Here is an 18,195-nt window from a genome sequence, read left to right on the forward strand (position 1 = left end):
GAGGAGCAGACCAAGATATCCCTCAGACATGGAGTTTGTTGGAGAAGCTGGTGGTACCACCGACTAAGAGAAGGTGCCTTGGAGAAGGTTGATCTCTATAAGGAGAAAAGCTTATAGACAAGTTTAGTTTCTTATGAAAGAGGGTATGCAAATGAAGTTATCTTTTGACATTTCGAGATAAGGAATTTATTCGATAAAAATATATTGGGCATCATCTAAGTACCAGACTCTAAGTAGGTACTGAATAGGGATCAGCTGAAGCTAAGATTTTTAAAAATTTAGTTGTAATTATCGCTGACATACAATAAATATTATGTTGCAGGTATACAACATAGTGATTTAACATTTATATACTTTGCAAAGTGATCACCACAATAAGTCTTGTAACCATCTGTTATCATACATAGTTATTACATGATTATTGACTCTATTCTCTATACTGTACGTTGTATCCCCATGACTTATTTTATTACTGGAACTTCGTACTTCTTAATTACTTTCCGTCATTCTACCTCTCCCTTCATTTCCTCTCCCCTGGCAACCATCAGTTTGTTTCTTTTTCTGTTTTGTGTGTTTGTTTTGTTTTTTAGAGTCCACATATAAATGAAATCAAGTGGTATTTGTCTTTCTCTGTCCTACTTCTTTTACTTAACATAATATTTGCTGGGTTCATCCATGTTGTTGCACATGGCAAAATATCATTCTTTTTTATGGCTTAGTAATATTCTGTTGTATGTGTAAAGCCAGTAGCCACGGTCACCATCACAGCCGCCAGGCCCATGCAGGTTCGCATTAGATTTGGACAGACAGTAATGAAACAACAGAACCAAGAACTGGTGGGCCATTAGCTTTAATCCTAGCTTGCACCCGGCAGGTAAGAAATACACACAGTGGGAAAACACTTCTCTTTCCATTCAGGGCTTCCAAAGCCACTAACTTATCTGAGTTTCCTGGAATCAAAGGTTTCTACCTCACCAGCCTTATTCACCTCTGTTCCCCATCTCCTTCTCCCTGCACAAACTCTGCACAAACTGGCTTCTCCTTCAGTACTCCGCCATCTTGGCTGCTTCTCCTCTCCTCCATGTGGTCTTTCTCTGCTTTCACCTCTAATGCTAATCTCAGGAACCGAGAGAGAGCAAGCTCCTGGTCTGCCCAATTTATATTGTAGAAATCAAAACCTTTAATCCAATATACAAGCAAGGAAGTCTTTGATACAAAGTCACTTATCTGAGGCATAATGGGATTCCTCATGAGAGTGCACCACCCCAGGGTGGGAAAAGTTTAGTCTTAAAACTAAGCCTTAGGCTATAACGACTTTGCCAGCTTATAGCCTGTCTCCCATACCAAAAGCAAGCAAACATATATGTCATATTTAAAAACTTATTTGACCAACAGTATACATGTATCATATTTTCTTTATCTAATCATAAGTTGATGGACTCTTTGACTACTTTCATATCATAGCTTTTGTAAACAATGTCACAATGATCATAGGGTTGTATATATATATATATATTTTTTGAATTATTGTTTTTGTTTTCTTCAGATAAATACCCAGAAGTGGAATTGCTGTATTGTACATTAATTATATTTTTAATTTTTTGAGGAAACTCCTTACAGATTTCCATAATGAATGTACCGATTTACAATCCCATCAATATAGTTCATGAGGGTTCTCTTTTCTCTATATTTATTACAACATTTGTTATTTGTTGCCTTTTTAATAATAGCTATTCTGACAGGTGTGAAGTGGTATGTCACTGTGATTTTGATTTGCTTTTCCCTCAAATTTATGATTTGAGCACTTTTTCATGTCTATTGGCCATCTGTATATCCTCTTTGGAGAAATGTCTACTAATGTCCTCTGCCCATTTTTAAATTAGATTAATTGCTCTTTTTGACTTTGAGTTATGAGTTCTTTATATACTTTGCATATTAACCCTTTATTGGATAAAGCATTTGCAAATGTCTCCTCCTTGGAGTTAGAATTAAGAAAAGTAGAGGTTATGAAATTGCATTTATAGCATAGGAGAAACAGGAAGAGCCATTAAATCAAACAGAAAAAGGTCAGTGGTCTAACTGCAGTGGAATACCTGAGTAGGTAGGCTCTAAAGAAAATATTTTTTTAATAAACTGGCATTTAAAACTTGCTTTTCTGTCTAGAACAAAGCCAGGAAGCCAGTGGAGTTATGTTTTATCAGGTAAGGGTTTCCTTGCTCCATGGCCTTTTCTAGTTATGCAAATGAAGGCAAGTGGGCACCCACTGCCAGAGAGAATTTGGTAACAAAGTACTTTATTTTTGGCTTTGGGAGGGGTGCTATCCCTTGATATGCAAAGAGGATCACTTGGGTGAAAGTAGGAAAATTTGCAGAGTCCCAGAGAACCTTGAGATCTGGGTTTCCTTTAGATGCTTAAGTTGAGTACACCCTTTGCAAAAACTAGAGGTGGCCTCAACTGAAGTTTACTGGCAAAAAAAGACAAGAGTTGCTCAAAAGGTACTCCTCGTGAGGAAATTTCTAGACTGATTATCCAGATTCAGTGTCAGTTCTTAGGTGGGACAAAGGAAGTTCATTTCAGTCAAATGTGTGGCCTATATTCTGCTGGTGAGTACATGGCTTTGAAGATGATTGGGAGCACAGACAGGGAACAACTTTGGCCAAGAATAACACTGGAAATGTAGTACCGTTCTTTCTTAGGGGAAAAAACACAAAAAAACAAACAAACAGCCAACAAAGAAACCTCGCCACTTTGAAAGTGTCTAAAACAGCAAGAACGTCACTGAAGCAGGAGGTGAGGATGAGGCTAGCTAGGCAAGACCACTGTGATGCTGACACCATGAGAGGTGTTAGAAATACGGGATTTTTGGATTAAGAAAGCAATTCAAAGGGAGGGAGCAAAGAGAGAGAGAGAAGCTAGAGCCATGCGAGTTTTAATTCTAAATCATGAAAATGTGCCTTTAATTGCACTCTAAGTACGTGAGGACAAAAATGGCATATTTATAGTAATCCTGCTACCATTCTTTGAACTCATTATATACGTTGTTTTATACTGTTCTTTTTTTAATGATTTTAAAAAATGGATTGATTTTAGAGAGAGAGGAGGGGAGAGAAAAACATCTATTTGTTGTTCCACTCATTAATGCATTCATTGGTTGATTCTTGTATGTACCCTGACTGGGGATCGAAGCCACAAGCTTGGCGTACCAGGACATTTCCTGGCCCTACACTACTCTTGATACATAAAAGATGCTTAGTATATGGTAACTGTGATCAATAACATTATTATTAATATATCAATATTAGTATATTTTTGGTTCTAGTGGTTAAATCACTAATTTTGACTTGTCCAAAACAGCTCTGGTAGAATAATCAAGTAATGATGCCAACAGCCACCTGCCTTTTGAATCTCACTCCTACGTGAACTTCCAAACAGCGCAGAAGAGCTATTGTTTGAGAGAAGGAAGGAAAGGCCGCTTGCTGCAGAAGGCATCATCGCAATCCAAGGGCAAGTACAGACCAACGATCCTTCCTGCAGCCGGAACCTCCACAGGAAAGGAGAAGCACACTTCTCACCCCCAGGGACTGTTATTAACCAGGAAAAATAAGCAAACTGTTGTTATTTTTTTACCCACCACAAACAGCCTAACTCTGGGGGACTCTGCCAAGAGAAAAAAATAGTCACTTGTGGATAGGGACAATCCAGCATATCTCCGGGTTTTGAAGGGGAGACTTCAATTATTATACGTGCTCCTCTCCTCTTCTTCCCTTTCCTCCTCTGCTTCTCTTCCTCCCTCTCTTCTTCCCCTTTCTCTACTTTTCTCCATCCTAAACATAAATTCCATATTCCCATCTATCTGACCTTGGGAACATTTTCTCATCCCACAGATGTACCAATAACAATGGCTCTGCGTTTTAAGTAGTTTTGGGAAGCCTAGGATACCAAGCCCTTACCTTCCTAGAAATGCACAGTCCTGCTCACCATGTCAGAGTGCTGAGAAATCCTGTGGAGAAGGCTCCTTTTAACTCTGTTCAACCCAGGGCTTTCTAATCTCCTTTGCTCACAAATGTAATTATATTTAATTATTTTTTTACAATACTTATTAATATACCTCAGCACCTGGGCTCCAAGGGATTCAGATGATGGCATCTCAGGAAGAAGGAAGAAGTGCCAAAGCACAAAAATATAAAACAGTTTTTCTTGACAGAGTACAGGAGGTGAAGTGCTGGAAGGAAAATATTAAAGAAATTTGTTATGACTCGTGTGAAGAAAAGAAGAGGGTGCAGAAAAAGGCCTGCAGCATAAAGGATCAGTTATATCAAGCCACCTAAAAATGCTACTCTCACCTTGGCCAGATAGTTCAGTTGATTAGAGCATCATCCTGAAGCACAGAGGCGGCCAGTTTGATCCCTGGTCAGGGCACATACAGGAACAGATCAATGTTCCTGACTCTCTCTCTCTCTCCTTTCTTTCTTACAAAAATCAATAAATAAAAATTAAAAAACTGTAAAAATGATACTCTGGAAACAAGTAGGGAAAGAAAGTAAATTACATGTACCAGCTCACCATTAAGATGCAGGGTGACCCTGATTGATCAGTGTCACCCCATTAAAATTAATATAAAATAAATAAAAATAAGAAAATAAAAAACTATAAGTTTTCTCACCCCACCCCCCACTAAAAAGATACAGGGTGAATTGAAAGATGGTGATAGATGTGACAGGCAGTGAAATTAGAGAGGACACCTTAGTTTTAAGTTAGGTATTTTAATTTTGTTTTCTTCAGTGCCGCCAGCTTTTGCCTCATCGTAGCACATATAGAAAAGCAGTGCATTTTTGGCTTTGTATTGCACCCTGGAGTCCATGGAGGAGAATGCTTGGTCCAGGGACAAAGGGATCAGTATTTGAAGTGCCCTGTGAGCCATCTGTGGTACAGCAGTGCGTCCTGATGCTGCTGTAGGTGACCCAATGAGGCTAACATGAAGGGCTCTTGTGGGCTTTCACTGAGACCCAGAAAAAGATCTGAAACAGCTGGTCCTCGTAGTTCCACAAACTTGCCCCGGCCCTCCCACCGCGGGCTCTTTTACATGTGGTTTGCTTCTGCCTAGTGTTGTTCCCCCCAGCATCCCTGTTCCGTACTTTGTTACTGCCTACTCATCTTCTGGCCACAGCTCAAATACCGCTTTTTCAAGGGAGCTGTTTCTTATTCCTCAGAGTCAAGTCTCTTTTCTTATATCTTCACACATATTTTCTTCCATGCCACTAGTTTTGACTTATAGTTTTGTATTTGTATTGCTATGTAGTTTGCTCTGAACTAGAATATGTATTGGTCATATTGCTTTCCCACCTGGAAAACCCTCCCTCTCTTCCCCTCCACATGCTCAAATGATAGCCATCCTTCCAAGTCCGTCTTGAATCTATTTCCCAACAACCGCCTCAGCTGGGAAGACTTCTGCCCTTTTTCTCTGATATTCTATAAATATGGTTTCTGTACATCCCTGATGCCTTCCTAGGATATACATTAAGAGATTTTCTGCCTACTATTGCTGTATTCTGGGACTTGCCCTACTTTCCTCCCCCCAATTCCAATCACAAAGTTACTGTGGGACCTGCCATGTTAAGTCACTGTGACTCCACCTGAGATCCAAATTCCAGGGGGAGCAGGGTGGACACTTGACTCACTGAGTCTATTCGTTGGGATTTTAAGGTTTGGGTGAGAGAGAGTTGTATCATCTTATCTCATACAGAGGAAGTGCTAAGACAAAGAGCTCTGGAGCTGTCAAGGGCCGTGGTTTTGCTCTGTGGGCAATATGGGTCTTCAGTAAAAGAGAAGAATGAAGCTGTGCTCAGAGAGAAGCAGAGGCAGGGAAGTACCCTACAAGTACTGGAGCCCCTGGTTCCAATGGTTCTGGACCCCCAATATACCCAACTTTCACCTCTCCTGGGTGCTGTGAGATACACATGGACGTTTCCAAGAAATCCCACTTTGCCTTAATTTGATTTGGGATGGGTTTCTGTCACTCTGTCACCAAGAATACAAACTAATTCATATGTATTGGCTTATGAGAGTTCTCTGGGATGGCATTCATTGTTCAAATTGGGACAACGAGGGCAAAGAAAGTTAAAACTGCAGTGAAGTCTCCCATATTTTAACCCAAAGTTTCTAAAATATGTTGAACTGAAGTCTCCACTGGGAAACAGCACAATATAATGGGAAGATTATGGGCTTTGGACTCAGGTTGGGTTTGCAGCCAACTCTTTTTTTTTTTTTAAGCAGAAATTGTGACTCTAGGCAATTGACTGCATTACTCTGAGCCTTATCTGTCAAATGGAGATAATAATCCCTACCTTTAAGACTTATTACCACATGGTATAATGAATAATGCATTAGAGGACTTGACACAGAATCTGGTTTATCATGGGCACTCTGTATCCCACATTTCATGGAATCTAAGACACCATCAGTTGTAACAGTCATCATGATTTCAGGTACCACCGAGGAAGGAAAAGCCGATTAATCTATTACATGTCATTGATTATATAAGACATTACAATATTAGAGCTGTTAAACTATGAAAAGAAGTAGAAGTGTGTCTTAGAATCAATGAAATACAGTATATTAGGCAAAGATGATCTAGGCAGTAACATTAGGCATGGGTGATACAGGACTGAACAAGACTGATACTGCCCCTCAAGGTGCTAGGATCTAATAATGAATACAATTCAGAACAACCTTAGATGGTGAATTCCTCACTTGCGAAGATCTGTAGGATCAGGAAGGAAAGCAGCAAAGAAATACTACACTCTAATCCTCTTATATGTTCTTAGATCCTATAGCAGTTATAGTTTCATGCTCTGCATACAATCCAAAACAAATTGTCTGCTTACAATTAAAATCCTGCTGAGTTTCCAAGAGTCTAGCCCCCGGGGAGCTATTTGAACACCATGTCTTATCCACAATGACGCAATTCTACTTTTAAGTGACAATTAAGGGGTTTCCTTATAAATCAAGCCAAACTTTCTCCAAAATAAATGAAGGAAGTGCCTGAAAAAGAAAATGTTTGAGGCTTGTTTTCATACTGTCACTTAAGAACAATTTCCAAAAAGGACTACATTTTTTTATTTTATCAAATTTAGAAGGCCTGTGTTTTATAGCCCTTTCCAGCCTTTTAGTAGAAGAGAACAAAGTCTCTTAGGAAACTTAATGTAACAGTAACCAAATGTCCTTGTTAAGAAGCCATTTACTGGTCTATTAAATCTGATCTGAACTGTGATATTTTGTGGTAAATCTTTTCTCCAACATAAATTGCTCAATATGGGCTTCTTAAGGCATCTCGCCCACTGGAAGACAGCTCCAAACACCATCCCAGAAAAGGCAAATGTGCTTGCATCTTCTGGGCAACTCTTTCAAGAGGGGAAATCTAAAAATAAAATATTTTTGCCTCACTTGCTTAAGAAAACTTAAAAATGATTTTAGAGATCATTCAGTCTCATTGCTTCATTTAACAGATGAGATGGGGGCCAACATTTAGTTACTGGGTATTGAGTATAGGTCAGGCATTGTCTTAGATCCTGGGGATGCAGAGATAAAGAAGCTGTTTTCTCTGCCCTCCAGTTTTGCACCATTCAGTGGGGAAGAGAGTCCAGTGTGTAGAGTGAATGGTGAGTGCGAGGCAACAGAGTACAACCTCCCCAAATGAGAGCTGGCTGCCAGGAGGGGGAGGAAAATCACCTGCATCTGTCAGGTGCATTGTCAGGGTCCCTGCAAGAACCTGGATTCATCCAGGTCATTTAAATGAAGAGACTATAATGGGAGGACCACTCCCAGAGTGTAGGTGGGACAAAAGAGAAAACAAGAGATTTATGAGAATGCTAACAGTGAGAAGCCATTATCTTTTCAATGGGCAAAAGGGAAAAGGGAAGAAATAGTGTATTTGAGTCTTGTAAATACTGGAGTCCTGGAGAAGCAACTTCTCAGCAGAAGCTGCAGTCATAGAAAGTCACAGCTCTTGCCAGAGTAAAAGGACCAAAGCAAGGAGGGAACAGGGAAGAAGTGCCACAGCCTTTCTCTGCTTGGCTTTCTAATTTTCCTTGGTGCTTCCCATTGGCTAAATCCAACTGGACACCAGATTATAAATGTGATGTAACCCGACAGTATCAGTCCCACCCCACCCTGCGCTGAAGTATAGAACAGGGCAAAGAAGGATAGAAAATGTGTCTTGGGGAAAGGGCAGATGGAGATTAACTAGAACATCTGGCATTTATCATTTTTCAAGGTGCCTGTAAAGCCAGTAGCCAAGGCCATCATCACAGCCTCCTGGCCCATGCAGGTACGCATTGGAATCGGACAGTTGGTAATGAAACAACGGAGCCAAGAACTGGTGGGCCATTAGCTTTAATCCTAGCTTGTACCCAGTGGGCAAGTAAAAACACACACTGGGCTCCAAAACCCACTCATTAGTGCTCACAAAGCTACTGACTTATCCAAGTTTCCTAGAATCAAAGGTTTCTACCTCACCAGCCTTATTCACTTCTGTTCTTCATCTACTTCTCTCTGCACAAACTGGCTCCTCCTTCAGCACTTCACCATCTTGGCTGCCTCTCCTCTCCTCATGTGGCCTTTATCTGCTCTCCTATAGCATGGGCTCCTCCTAGAATGTAATCACTCTTCTCCCTTTTAAAACCTTTTGGCATGAAAGCCCTCCTCCAATACATATTAACATAATCATGCCCATCCCAAGCAATCACCTGGGCAATGGGCTTCCACATGGGCAGCGCCATCTTTAACAAAGCGAGCATAATATATTTTATCTGCCCAAAAGTGCCTTGGTTCATACTGTCAATGTGAGAAACTTCCAAACTTGCAAGAATTTTTTTATGAGTTTATTTGAGCCAAACTGTCGACAATTGCCGGGAAGCAAGGTCTCAACATTTGAGAAAGTGCTCCAGAAAATGATGATTTTACCGTTTATTTTATACACTAGAATCAAAGGAGAAGACTTAAGAGGGTTACATAAAATTGCTTACTGGAAAAATTGGAAAGCCATATGCAAAAGAATGAAACTTGACTACAGTTTGTCCCCCTGCAGAAAAATTAATTCAAAATGGATCAAAGACCTAAATATAAGATCTGGAACAATAAATTACAATAAATAGAAGAAATAGAAGAAAACATAGGTATTAACTCATTGACCTTGGCCATAGAGGACAATTTATGAATTTGACCCCTAAGGCAAGGGAAGTAAAGGCAAAAATAAGTGAATGGGACTATATCACACTAAAAACTTCTGCACAGCAAAAGAAACTGACAAAAAACCAAATAGGCAGTCAACTAAATGGGAGATGATATTTGCAAACAATAGTTCTGATAAGGGGTTAATATCCAAAATATATATAGAACTCACAAAACTCAGGAACAAACAAGCAAACAATCCAATTAAAAAATGGAGAGAGGACCTGAACAGACACTTCTCCCAAGAGGACATATAGATGACCAACAGATACAGATATATGAAAAGATGCTCATCTTCACTAGCTATTCGAGAAATGCACATCAAAACTACAATAGGATACCATGTCACACCCGTTAGATTGGATATTAGCAACAAGACAGGTAATAACATGTGTTGGTGAGGCTTTGAAAAAAAAAGGAACCCTCATTCACTGCTGATGGGAATGCAAATTAGTACAACCATTGTGGAAGAAAGTATGGTGGTTCCTCAAAAAATTAAGAACAGAACTACCATGTGACCCAGCAATCCCTTTACTGTGTATCTACCCCCCAAATTAAAAGACATTGGTATGTAAATACACATGTGCACCCATGTTTATTGCACACTGTTCACAGTGGTAGACATAGAAACAACCAAAGTGTCATTTGATAGAGAACTGGATAAAGAAGAGGTGATACATATGTACAATGGAATACTACTCGGCCATAAGAGGATCATTTACAACAACATGGATGGACCTTGAGAACATTATCCTGAGTGAAATAAGTAAATCAGAAAAAGCTAAGAACTGTATGATTTCACATATAAGTGGAATATAAAACTGAGACTCATGGACATAGATAAAAGTGAAGTCGCTACCAGGAGAAGGGGGACATGAGGATGTGGGGGATGAGGTAGTGGAAAGAGTGGAAAGAGGGACAAATTCATGGTGACAGAAAATGCTTTGACTTTGGGTGATGAGTATACAATATAATCAACAGTTCAAATGCTATAGAAATGTTTACCTGAAACCTATGTACTCTTATTGATCAGTGCCATCTTATTAAATTTAATTTTCTAAATAAAATAAAATAAAAAAGGAATTGATTGGTGATAGATTAGGGAGGAGGGAGAAAACAAAGCAGGTTAATCTCTGGAATTGAATAAAAAGTAAAAATGTATAAACTGAAACTTCTTGTACATAGGCAGAAATAAGATAGTTAATAATAGTTAATTAACATGATAATAACAACAATGAGCGGGGTTTGTTGGTTCCTGCTCTGGTGGGATGCCTACCCTGAAGGGGCAGGAAGAGAAAATTACTCCTACATTTCAAAGGCATGTTATCAGGCAGTTATTAGTTATTATCGAAGATGCAATAGACAACAGACAGGCTCGATTAAGGTAAGCATTGACCTGTGTTAGAGAAAAATACCTCCCTAGGACATGACTACCTGCCATGAACTGCTTTTATTTAGAAAATTTTAATTTCAGAACATCCTGTGTGATTACTTTAGGGCTCTGAGTCTGAAAGGCCACAATGCTGGCCTCTTTGGAGTTTGTCAGGCTCAGCATGAGGCCCTTTTTCGTCCACAGTGCACACATGCATATACACACACCATTCATTCATTGAGCAAATACTTATCTAGTATTTACCATATAAATAATGGAGATAATAGCTGCTGGAGACAGTGTACTTGGCTTTGGAGGTGAAAGAGTAAACAAAATGAAACCACTTTAATTGTCATGGGCCTTCTAATAATGAAAAAAAGATGAATAAGGTAAATAATTCATAAAGCTTAATGAATATTATATTCAGGAGACGTCAGGAGGCTGTGGGAGTACATTGGGTGGGGAAGTTGCTATTCAAACCTAGAGCTCACAGAATATTCCCTTGAGAAAGGGACATTTAAATAGAAACTCAGTGAATAGAAGTAAGCCACCTAGAGGAGGGGCTGACAGGAGTGTTCCAGGTGGGGAAAACGCATGTGCAAAGGACCAGAGGCAACAGTGTGTGACCAGTTCAAGGGTCTGAAAGAAGTTCACTGCTACTTAGAACTGGAGCATGAAGAGGAAGTGCTGAGAGGTGAGACTGGAGTGGGTGTTAGAGCCAGGCTGGTTTGGGCCACTTGTCTCCAGGTTTTGATTCTAAAGACAATGTTGAATCATTCAAAAGCTTTACTTAGGCTTTCTCCAGGTTTGAAAAGTCACTCAGGATGTATTTGTCTCTTAGTCATCCTGATTTAAGGGGATGTGGGTATGGTAATGCTCAAGATGAATCCTAAGGACGGCAGGGGTCCATCAACTGATAACAACTGAGAGTGGTGTTCTGGGCAGAGAGAAGAGCGTGTGCAAAGATTTAGAGACAAAGGGAAGCAGAGCAGGACCCGGAAGCACTAAGTAGTTGATATGGGCTGGAATAGGGAGAATGAGTGGGGGAACTGATGAAAGGTTAAGACAGATGAGAGATGACTCTGAGGTATTAGACTCTCCCATACAATGCACCCTGAATTTCAAGACCATCAACTTTCCTACTGTCACTAGAGCACATGGTTTCACTTTTTTTTTTTTTTTTTCCATTTTTCTGAAGCTGGAAACAGGGAGAGACAGTCAGACAGACTCCCGCATGCGCCCGACCGGGATCCACCCGGCACGCCCACCAGGGGCGACGCTCTGCCCACCAGGGGGCGATGCTCTGCCCATCCTGGGCGTCGCCATGTTGCGACCAGAGCCACTCTAGCGCCTGAGGCAGAGGCCACAGAGCCATCCCCAGCGCCCGGGCCATCCTTGCCCCAATGGAGCCTCGGCTGCGGGAGGGGAAGAGAGAGACAGAGAGGAAAGCGCGGCGGAGGGGTAGAGAAGCAAATGGGCGCTTCTCCTGTGTGCCCTGGCCGGGAATCGAACCCGGGTCCTCCGCACGCTAGGCCGATGCTCTACCGCTGAGCCAACCGGCCAGGGCCGGTTTCACTTTTCTTAGGTAAATACCTGGTATTGAAATTGTTAGGCACAGGGGTAAACATATGTTCCAGGTTTAATAAAAGTTCTCCTGTGTGTCTTTGTGTTAATTTCTGTGCCTGGAATTTCCTCTTCCCCATCTACTTAAGAAAGATGCTTAGCCTGACCTATGGTGGCGCAGTGGATAAAGTCTCGACCTGGAATGCTTGGGTCGCTGGTTTGAACCCCTGGGCTTGCCTGGTCAAGGTACATATGGGAGTTGATGCTTCCTGCTCCTCCCCTCTTCTCTCTCTCTCTCCCCATTCTAAAATGAATAAATAAAATCTTGAAAAAAAGAAAGAAAGAAAGATTCTTGATAGAAACTGTGAAAACTACATATTAAGAGTGCTGGAGCAAGACAAAAGCATGGCAGCAGACAGGAACCAAAGTTGGAGAGGAATTATGGAAGCAAGTCAACAGGTCAGTGCTCAGAATGAAGAATAAGTGCAAAAGTGATGACAGGAATTTCAAGATGAAATCTTTAAAACAGGAGCTTACAAGAACAAAAATTTTTTTTAATTTATCATTGAATTTATTGGGGTGATAGTGGTTAATAAAATTAATTCTATAAGTATCAGGTATATGATTCTATAAGACATCATCTGTATATTGTGTTATGTGTTCACTGCCCCAAGTCTAGTCTCCTCCCATCACCATTTATCCCCCCGTTACCTTCTACTTCCCCCTGCTTCCCCTTTGCTCTGGTAATCACCATACTGTTGTCTTGTGTCTATAAGGTTTTTTTCTTTGCTTCATCCCTTTACTTTTTTCACCCAGCTTCTCAACCCCTGTCCCCTCTGACACCTGTCAGGTGTCACACCCAGCTTCTCAACCCCTGTCCTCTCTGACACCCCCTCTGTATCTATGAATCGGTTTCTATTTTGTTTGTTAGTTTATTTTATTAGATTCCACATATGAGTGAAATCATATGGTACTTGTCTTTCTCTAACTGGCTTATTTCGCTTAGCATAATACTTTCCAGTTCCATCCATATGGTTGCAAAGGGTAAAATTCCCTTTTTTTTTTAAATAGCCAAGTAGTATTCCATTGTGTAAATGTACCACAGGTTTTTTTTTTATTCATTCAATTACTGATGGGCATTTGGGTTGCTTCCAAATCTTGGCTATTTAAAAAAAACCACTGTTATAAACATAGGGGAGCATAAATTGTTTTGAATCAGTGTTTTGGGTTTCTTTGGACATATTTCCAGAAGTTGAATCACTGGGTTGTAAGGAATTTGCATTTTTAATTTTTTGAGGTAACTCTATACTGCTTTCCACAATGGCTGCACCATTGTACATTCCTACCAACAGTGCAGGAGGGTTCTCTTTTTTCCACATCCTCACTAACACTTGTTTGTTGATTTATTGATAATAACCATTCTGAGAGGTATGAAGTGATATCTCATTTTGATTTGAATTTGCATTTCTCTGATGATTACTGACATTGAACATCTTTTCATATTATATGTCTATTGACCATCTGTACGTCTATTCAGGTCCTTTGCCTGTTTCTTAATTGGATTGTTTGTTTTTTTGGTGTTTTTATAAGTTCCTTAAAAATTTTGGATATTGCTTATCAGATGTATCATTGGTGAATAGTTTTTTTCATTCAGTGGGTTGTCTTTTCATTTTATTGATGGTTTCCTTTGCTGTTTAAAAACTTTTCAGTTTGATGTAGTCTCATGTTTATGTTTTCTTTGGTTTCCCTTGCCCAAATGAATATATTAGAAAAAAATATTGCTACAAGAAATGTCCAGGATTTTATTGCCTATGTTTTCTTCTAGGATGTTTATGTTTTGAGTTTAACATGCAACTCTTTAATCTATTTTGAGGGTTTTTTTTTAGTTTATTCTTGTGTATGTTAAGATGATCTAGTTTCATTTTTTTTGTACATATCTGTCCAATTTGCTCAACACCATTTATTGAATAGACTGTCTTTACCTCATTGTATGCTATTGCCTTCTTTGTTAAATATTAATTGACCATAAAGGCATGGGTTTATTTCTGAGTTCCCTATTCTGTTCCATTGATCTATAAGTGTGTTTTTATGCCAGTTACATGCTGTTTTGATCAGTATGGCTTTGTAAGTATAGTTTGATATTAGGTAGCATAATTCTTCCAACTTTGTTCTTTTTTTCTGAAGATTGCTGTGGCCACTCAGTGTCTTTTATAGTTTGATACACATTTTTGAAATATTTGTTCTAGTTCTGTGAAGTATACAATTGGTATTTAACATAAGAATTGTGTTGAATTTATACATTGCGCTGGGAAGTGTGGACATTTTAATGATGCTAATTTTTACTATTCATGTACATGGTATATGCTTCCATATATTTTTATCTTCTTTAATTTCTTTCTTCAGTGTCTTATAATTTTCCAAGTACAAGTCTTTTATCCTTGGTTAAGTTTACTTCCAAGTATTGTTTTTTTCATTTTTTTCATTTTTTCTGAAGCTGGAAACGGGGAGAGACAGTCAGACAGACTCCCGCATGCGCCCGACCGGGATCCACCTGGCACGCCCACCAGGGGCGACACTCTTCCCACCAGGGGGCGATGCTCTGCCCATCCTGGGCGTCGCCATATTGCGACCAGAGCCACTCTAGCACCTGAGGCAGAGGCCACAGAGCCATCCCCAGTGCCCGGGCCATCTCTGCTCCAATGGAGCCTTGGCTGCGGGAGGGGAAGAGAGAGACAAAGAGGAAAGCGCGGCGGAGGGGTGGAGAAGCAAATGGGCGCTTCTCCTGTGTGCCCTGGCCGGGAATCGAACCCGGGTCCTCCGCACGCTAGGCCGACGCTCTACCACTGAGCCAACCGGCCAGGGCCCCAAGTATTGTTTTTTAAAACAATTGTGAATGGGATTATTCTCCCAGTTTCCCTTTCTGATAGCTTATTATTGGTGTATAAAAATGCAATTAATTTCAGGTATTTATTTTGTATTTTGCTACTTTACTAAGTTCATTTAGTAAGTTCTAGTCCTTTATTGGTGAAATCATTAGGGATCTCTATAGACAGTTTCATGTCATCTGCAAATAATGACAGTTTTACTTCTTTCTTTCCAATTTTGATGCCTTTTATTTTATTTTTTTTGTCTGATTGTCTATGTTGAATAGAAGTCCTATTCAACTTCTAGTACTATGTTGAATAAGAGTGGTGAAAGAGGACATCCCTGTCTTGGTCCTGATCTTAAGGGAAACACTTGTAGTTTTTGCCCATTGAGTATGACATTGGCTATGGGTTTGTCATATATGGTCTTAATTATGTTAAGGTATGTTCCTTCTGTTCCCACTTTGCTGAGAGTTTTTATCATAAATAGGTGCTGGATTTTATCAAAATTTTTTCTGCATCTATTGATATAATCAAGTGGTTTTTATCCTTCATTTTGTTTATATGGTATATCATGTGTATTGATTAATAGATAATTGTACCAACCTTGATCATGGTGTATAATATTTATAATATTTTTATGTATTGCTGGATCTGGTTTGACAATATTTTGTTAAATATTTTAGCACCTGTGTTCATCAGGGATATAGGCCTATAATTTTCTTTCTTTGTAGTGCTTTTTTTTTCTGGTTTTGGAATTAGAATAATTTTGTCCTCATAAAATGATCTTGGGAGTCTTCTCTTCTCTTGAATTTCTTATAAATCACCATAACTGGCCTTCTCCAGGGTTGTCTTAGGCTGCAAGTCTTGGAACTTGTTGCTTAACTAAAATGATTTTCTCTTTGCCATTAACAATCGGTAACAGTTGAACATAGTTTGCTTCATTAAATGATGTACCAGCCCCTCTCACTGACTGGTGACTGAAATGTAAATAGGTACAAACCATTTTAAAGAAATTTTATGGCATGCATGAAGAACCTTCAAAATGTCAATATTCTTTCATCCAGAAATTTCACTAATAATAGTAGGTGACCAACTTTTTTACAATGAAAAGGAGGACAAAAATAAATTGAAGTAAACAATATCGTGAACCAAGGAACACTGAAGAAGCCACACAGAGACTGGTAGGAAAAGTGGAAATGCAGAGAGGGAAGCCCAGCTTCTGGGAGCAAACAGCAGCCTGGAGAGACTCGCATGGTGGGAAGTGAGTTTAGTGGAGAGGGGAGGGTCCTGGGCCCCAGGAACAAAGCCCCAGACTGCAGCCCCAGAGCCTAGAAGAAGCATATGAACACTATTTATCTGTGAAACAAGTCAAGATACTGTTTGTGAGAAAGAGACAGATTTCTCAGACCCAGGATTCTTCTTAAAGGGACTGCGCAGAAAACCTCTTTCACAACCACTAACCCGGGGCTCTGGGGAATGGAGAGAGAGAAGAGGACTGGAGTAGCAGGAAGAGAGTGTAATCTAGGAGGCACAGGGAGAAACACTTTGAGGGATAGCCACTCTAATGCCTGAACTGAGTCACTCCCCAAATCTGAAGTGAATATTTCCCCTCGAACCAGCAATACCAGCAAAGGGAAGCAGGAAACCAACCAAACAAGCTCTTCTACGGCACTCAGAACAGAGTCATTTAGAAGGAGGGAGCCTTAAGGAATACAGTATTGAGGGCTAGGGTCTGAAGTGCATGCCCCCACCCACACTGCTGAGGGCTCTATGGAGGGCAGGCAGCAGAGGGACATGGAAGTGTGGTCCTGTTGGTGGGGCAGAAGCCCGAACGGCCACTAGTGAGGCCCAGCATGAGCTCAGTAGCCTGGTGGGGGCAGAAGGGGAGCACGAAAGTGTTCTGGATGGCTGTGGGCCTGCCTGCAATCCTACCCACAGGGGAAAGGTGAAAGCTGGGGATTGGCAGAGACCCACACCTGAGCGCAAGCACACGGCCCTGCATGGCCAGCAAAGCCAGGGCTTGTGGCCTGACACACAAGCACAACTTGCTCGTGGGGGCTGGGCAAAAGCCCAGGAACAGGTGGAGAACCACGGCTGAGTAAATGTGCTGGCCCCTGCCCTTGGTGCCCAAACTTGTGGCCCAGGGTGCAGCATGCAGCCCTGCCCGCAGCAGCGGGGCTGAGGCCAAGGCTTGTAGACTCGGGCACATGAACACAGCCCCTCCCATGGAGGAGAGGTAGAAACCACAGCAACAGCTGCAGCCGGCGGGTGCCAGCAACACCAGTACCCCAACGTCTCAGGCAGTGGCAGAGGGGATGGTGAGCCTTCAGACAGGCTGCACCTAGGGACCACAGGGGCCACACCCATTTGTCTCCAGTGGCCACACACTTCTTATAAACAGACAAAATGAGAAGACAGAGAAATGCAACCCAATTGAATCAAGAGAAATCCCAAGAAACGGACTTGAATGAGTCAGATATAACCAAATTACCAGATGTAGAGTTTAAAATAATGATTGTTAGGATGCTCAAAGATCTTAGAACAATAAATAGAGGATCATAACGAACAACTAAATAAAGAGATAGCAAGTACAAAAAAAGACATTGAAATAATAAAAAAGAATCGGTCAGAAATGACAAATACAATATCAGAAATGAAGACCACAATGGAAGAAATTAAAAACAGGATAGATGAAGCTGAGGATTGAATCAGCGAGTGAGAGGATAAGATAAATGAAGGTACAGAAGCAGAGCAGCAAAAAGAAAAGACTCAAAAAGTCTGAGAAAACTCTAAGAGAGCTGTGTGACAACATGAAGAGAAATAACATACACATCATAGAAGAAAAAGAGAATAAAAAAGAGATAGAGACTTGTTCAATCAAATCATAGCTGAAAAATTTCCTAAATTGATGCAGGAAAAAGTCACACAAGTTCAAGAAGCACAGAGAATTCCATTAAAGAGAAACCCAAAAAAATCTACACCAAGACACATCATAATTAAAATACCAAAGCTAAATGATAAAAAGAAAATCATCTTTTTCTAGAGAAAAAAAAGCTATCACCTACAAAGAACCCCTATAAGGATGACATCTGACTTCTCAACAGAAACACTTGAGGCCAGAAGGGAATGGCAAGAAATATTCAAAGTAATGCAGAACAAAAGCCT

This window comes from Saccopteryx bilineata, chromosome 3 (genome assembly GCF_036850765.1).
Source record: "Saccopteryx bilineata isolate mSacBil1 chromosome 3, mSacBil1_pri_phased_curated, whole genome shotgun sequence".
Classification (NCBI taxonomy): Eukaryota; Metazoa; Chordata; class Mammalia; order Chiroptera; family Emballonuridae; genus Saccopteryx; species Saccopteryx bilineata.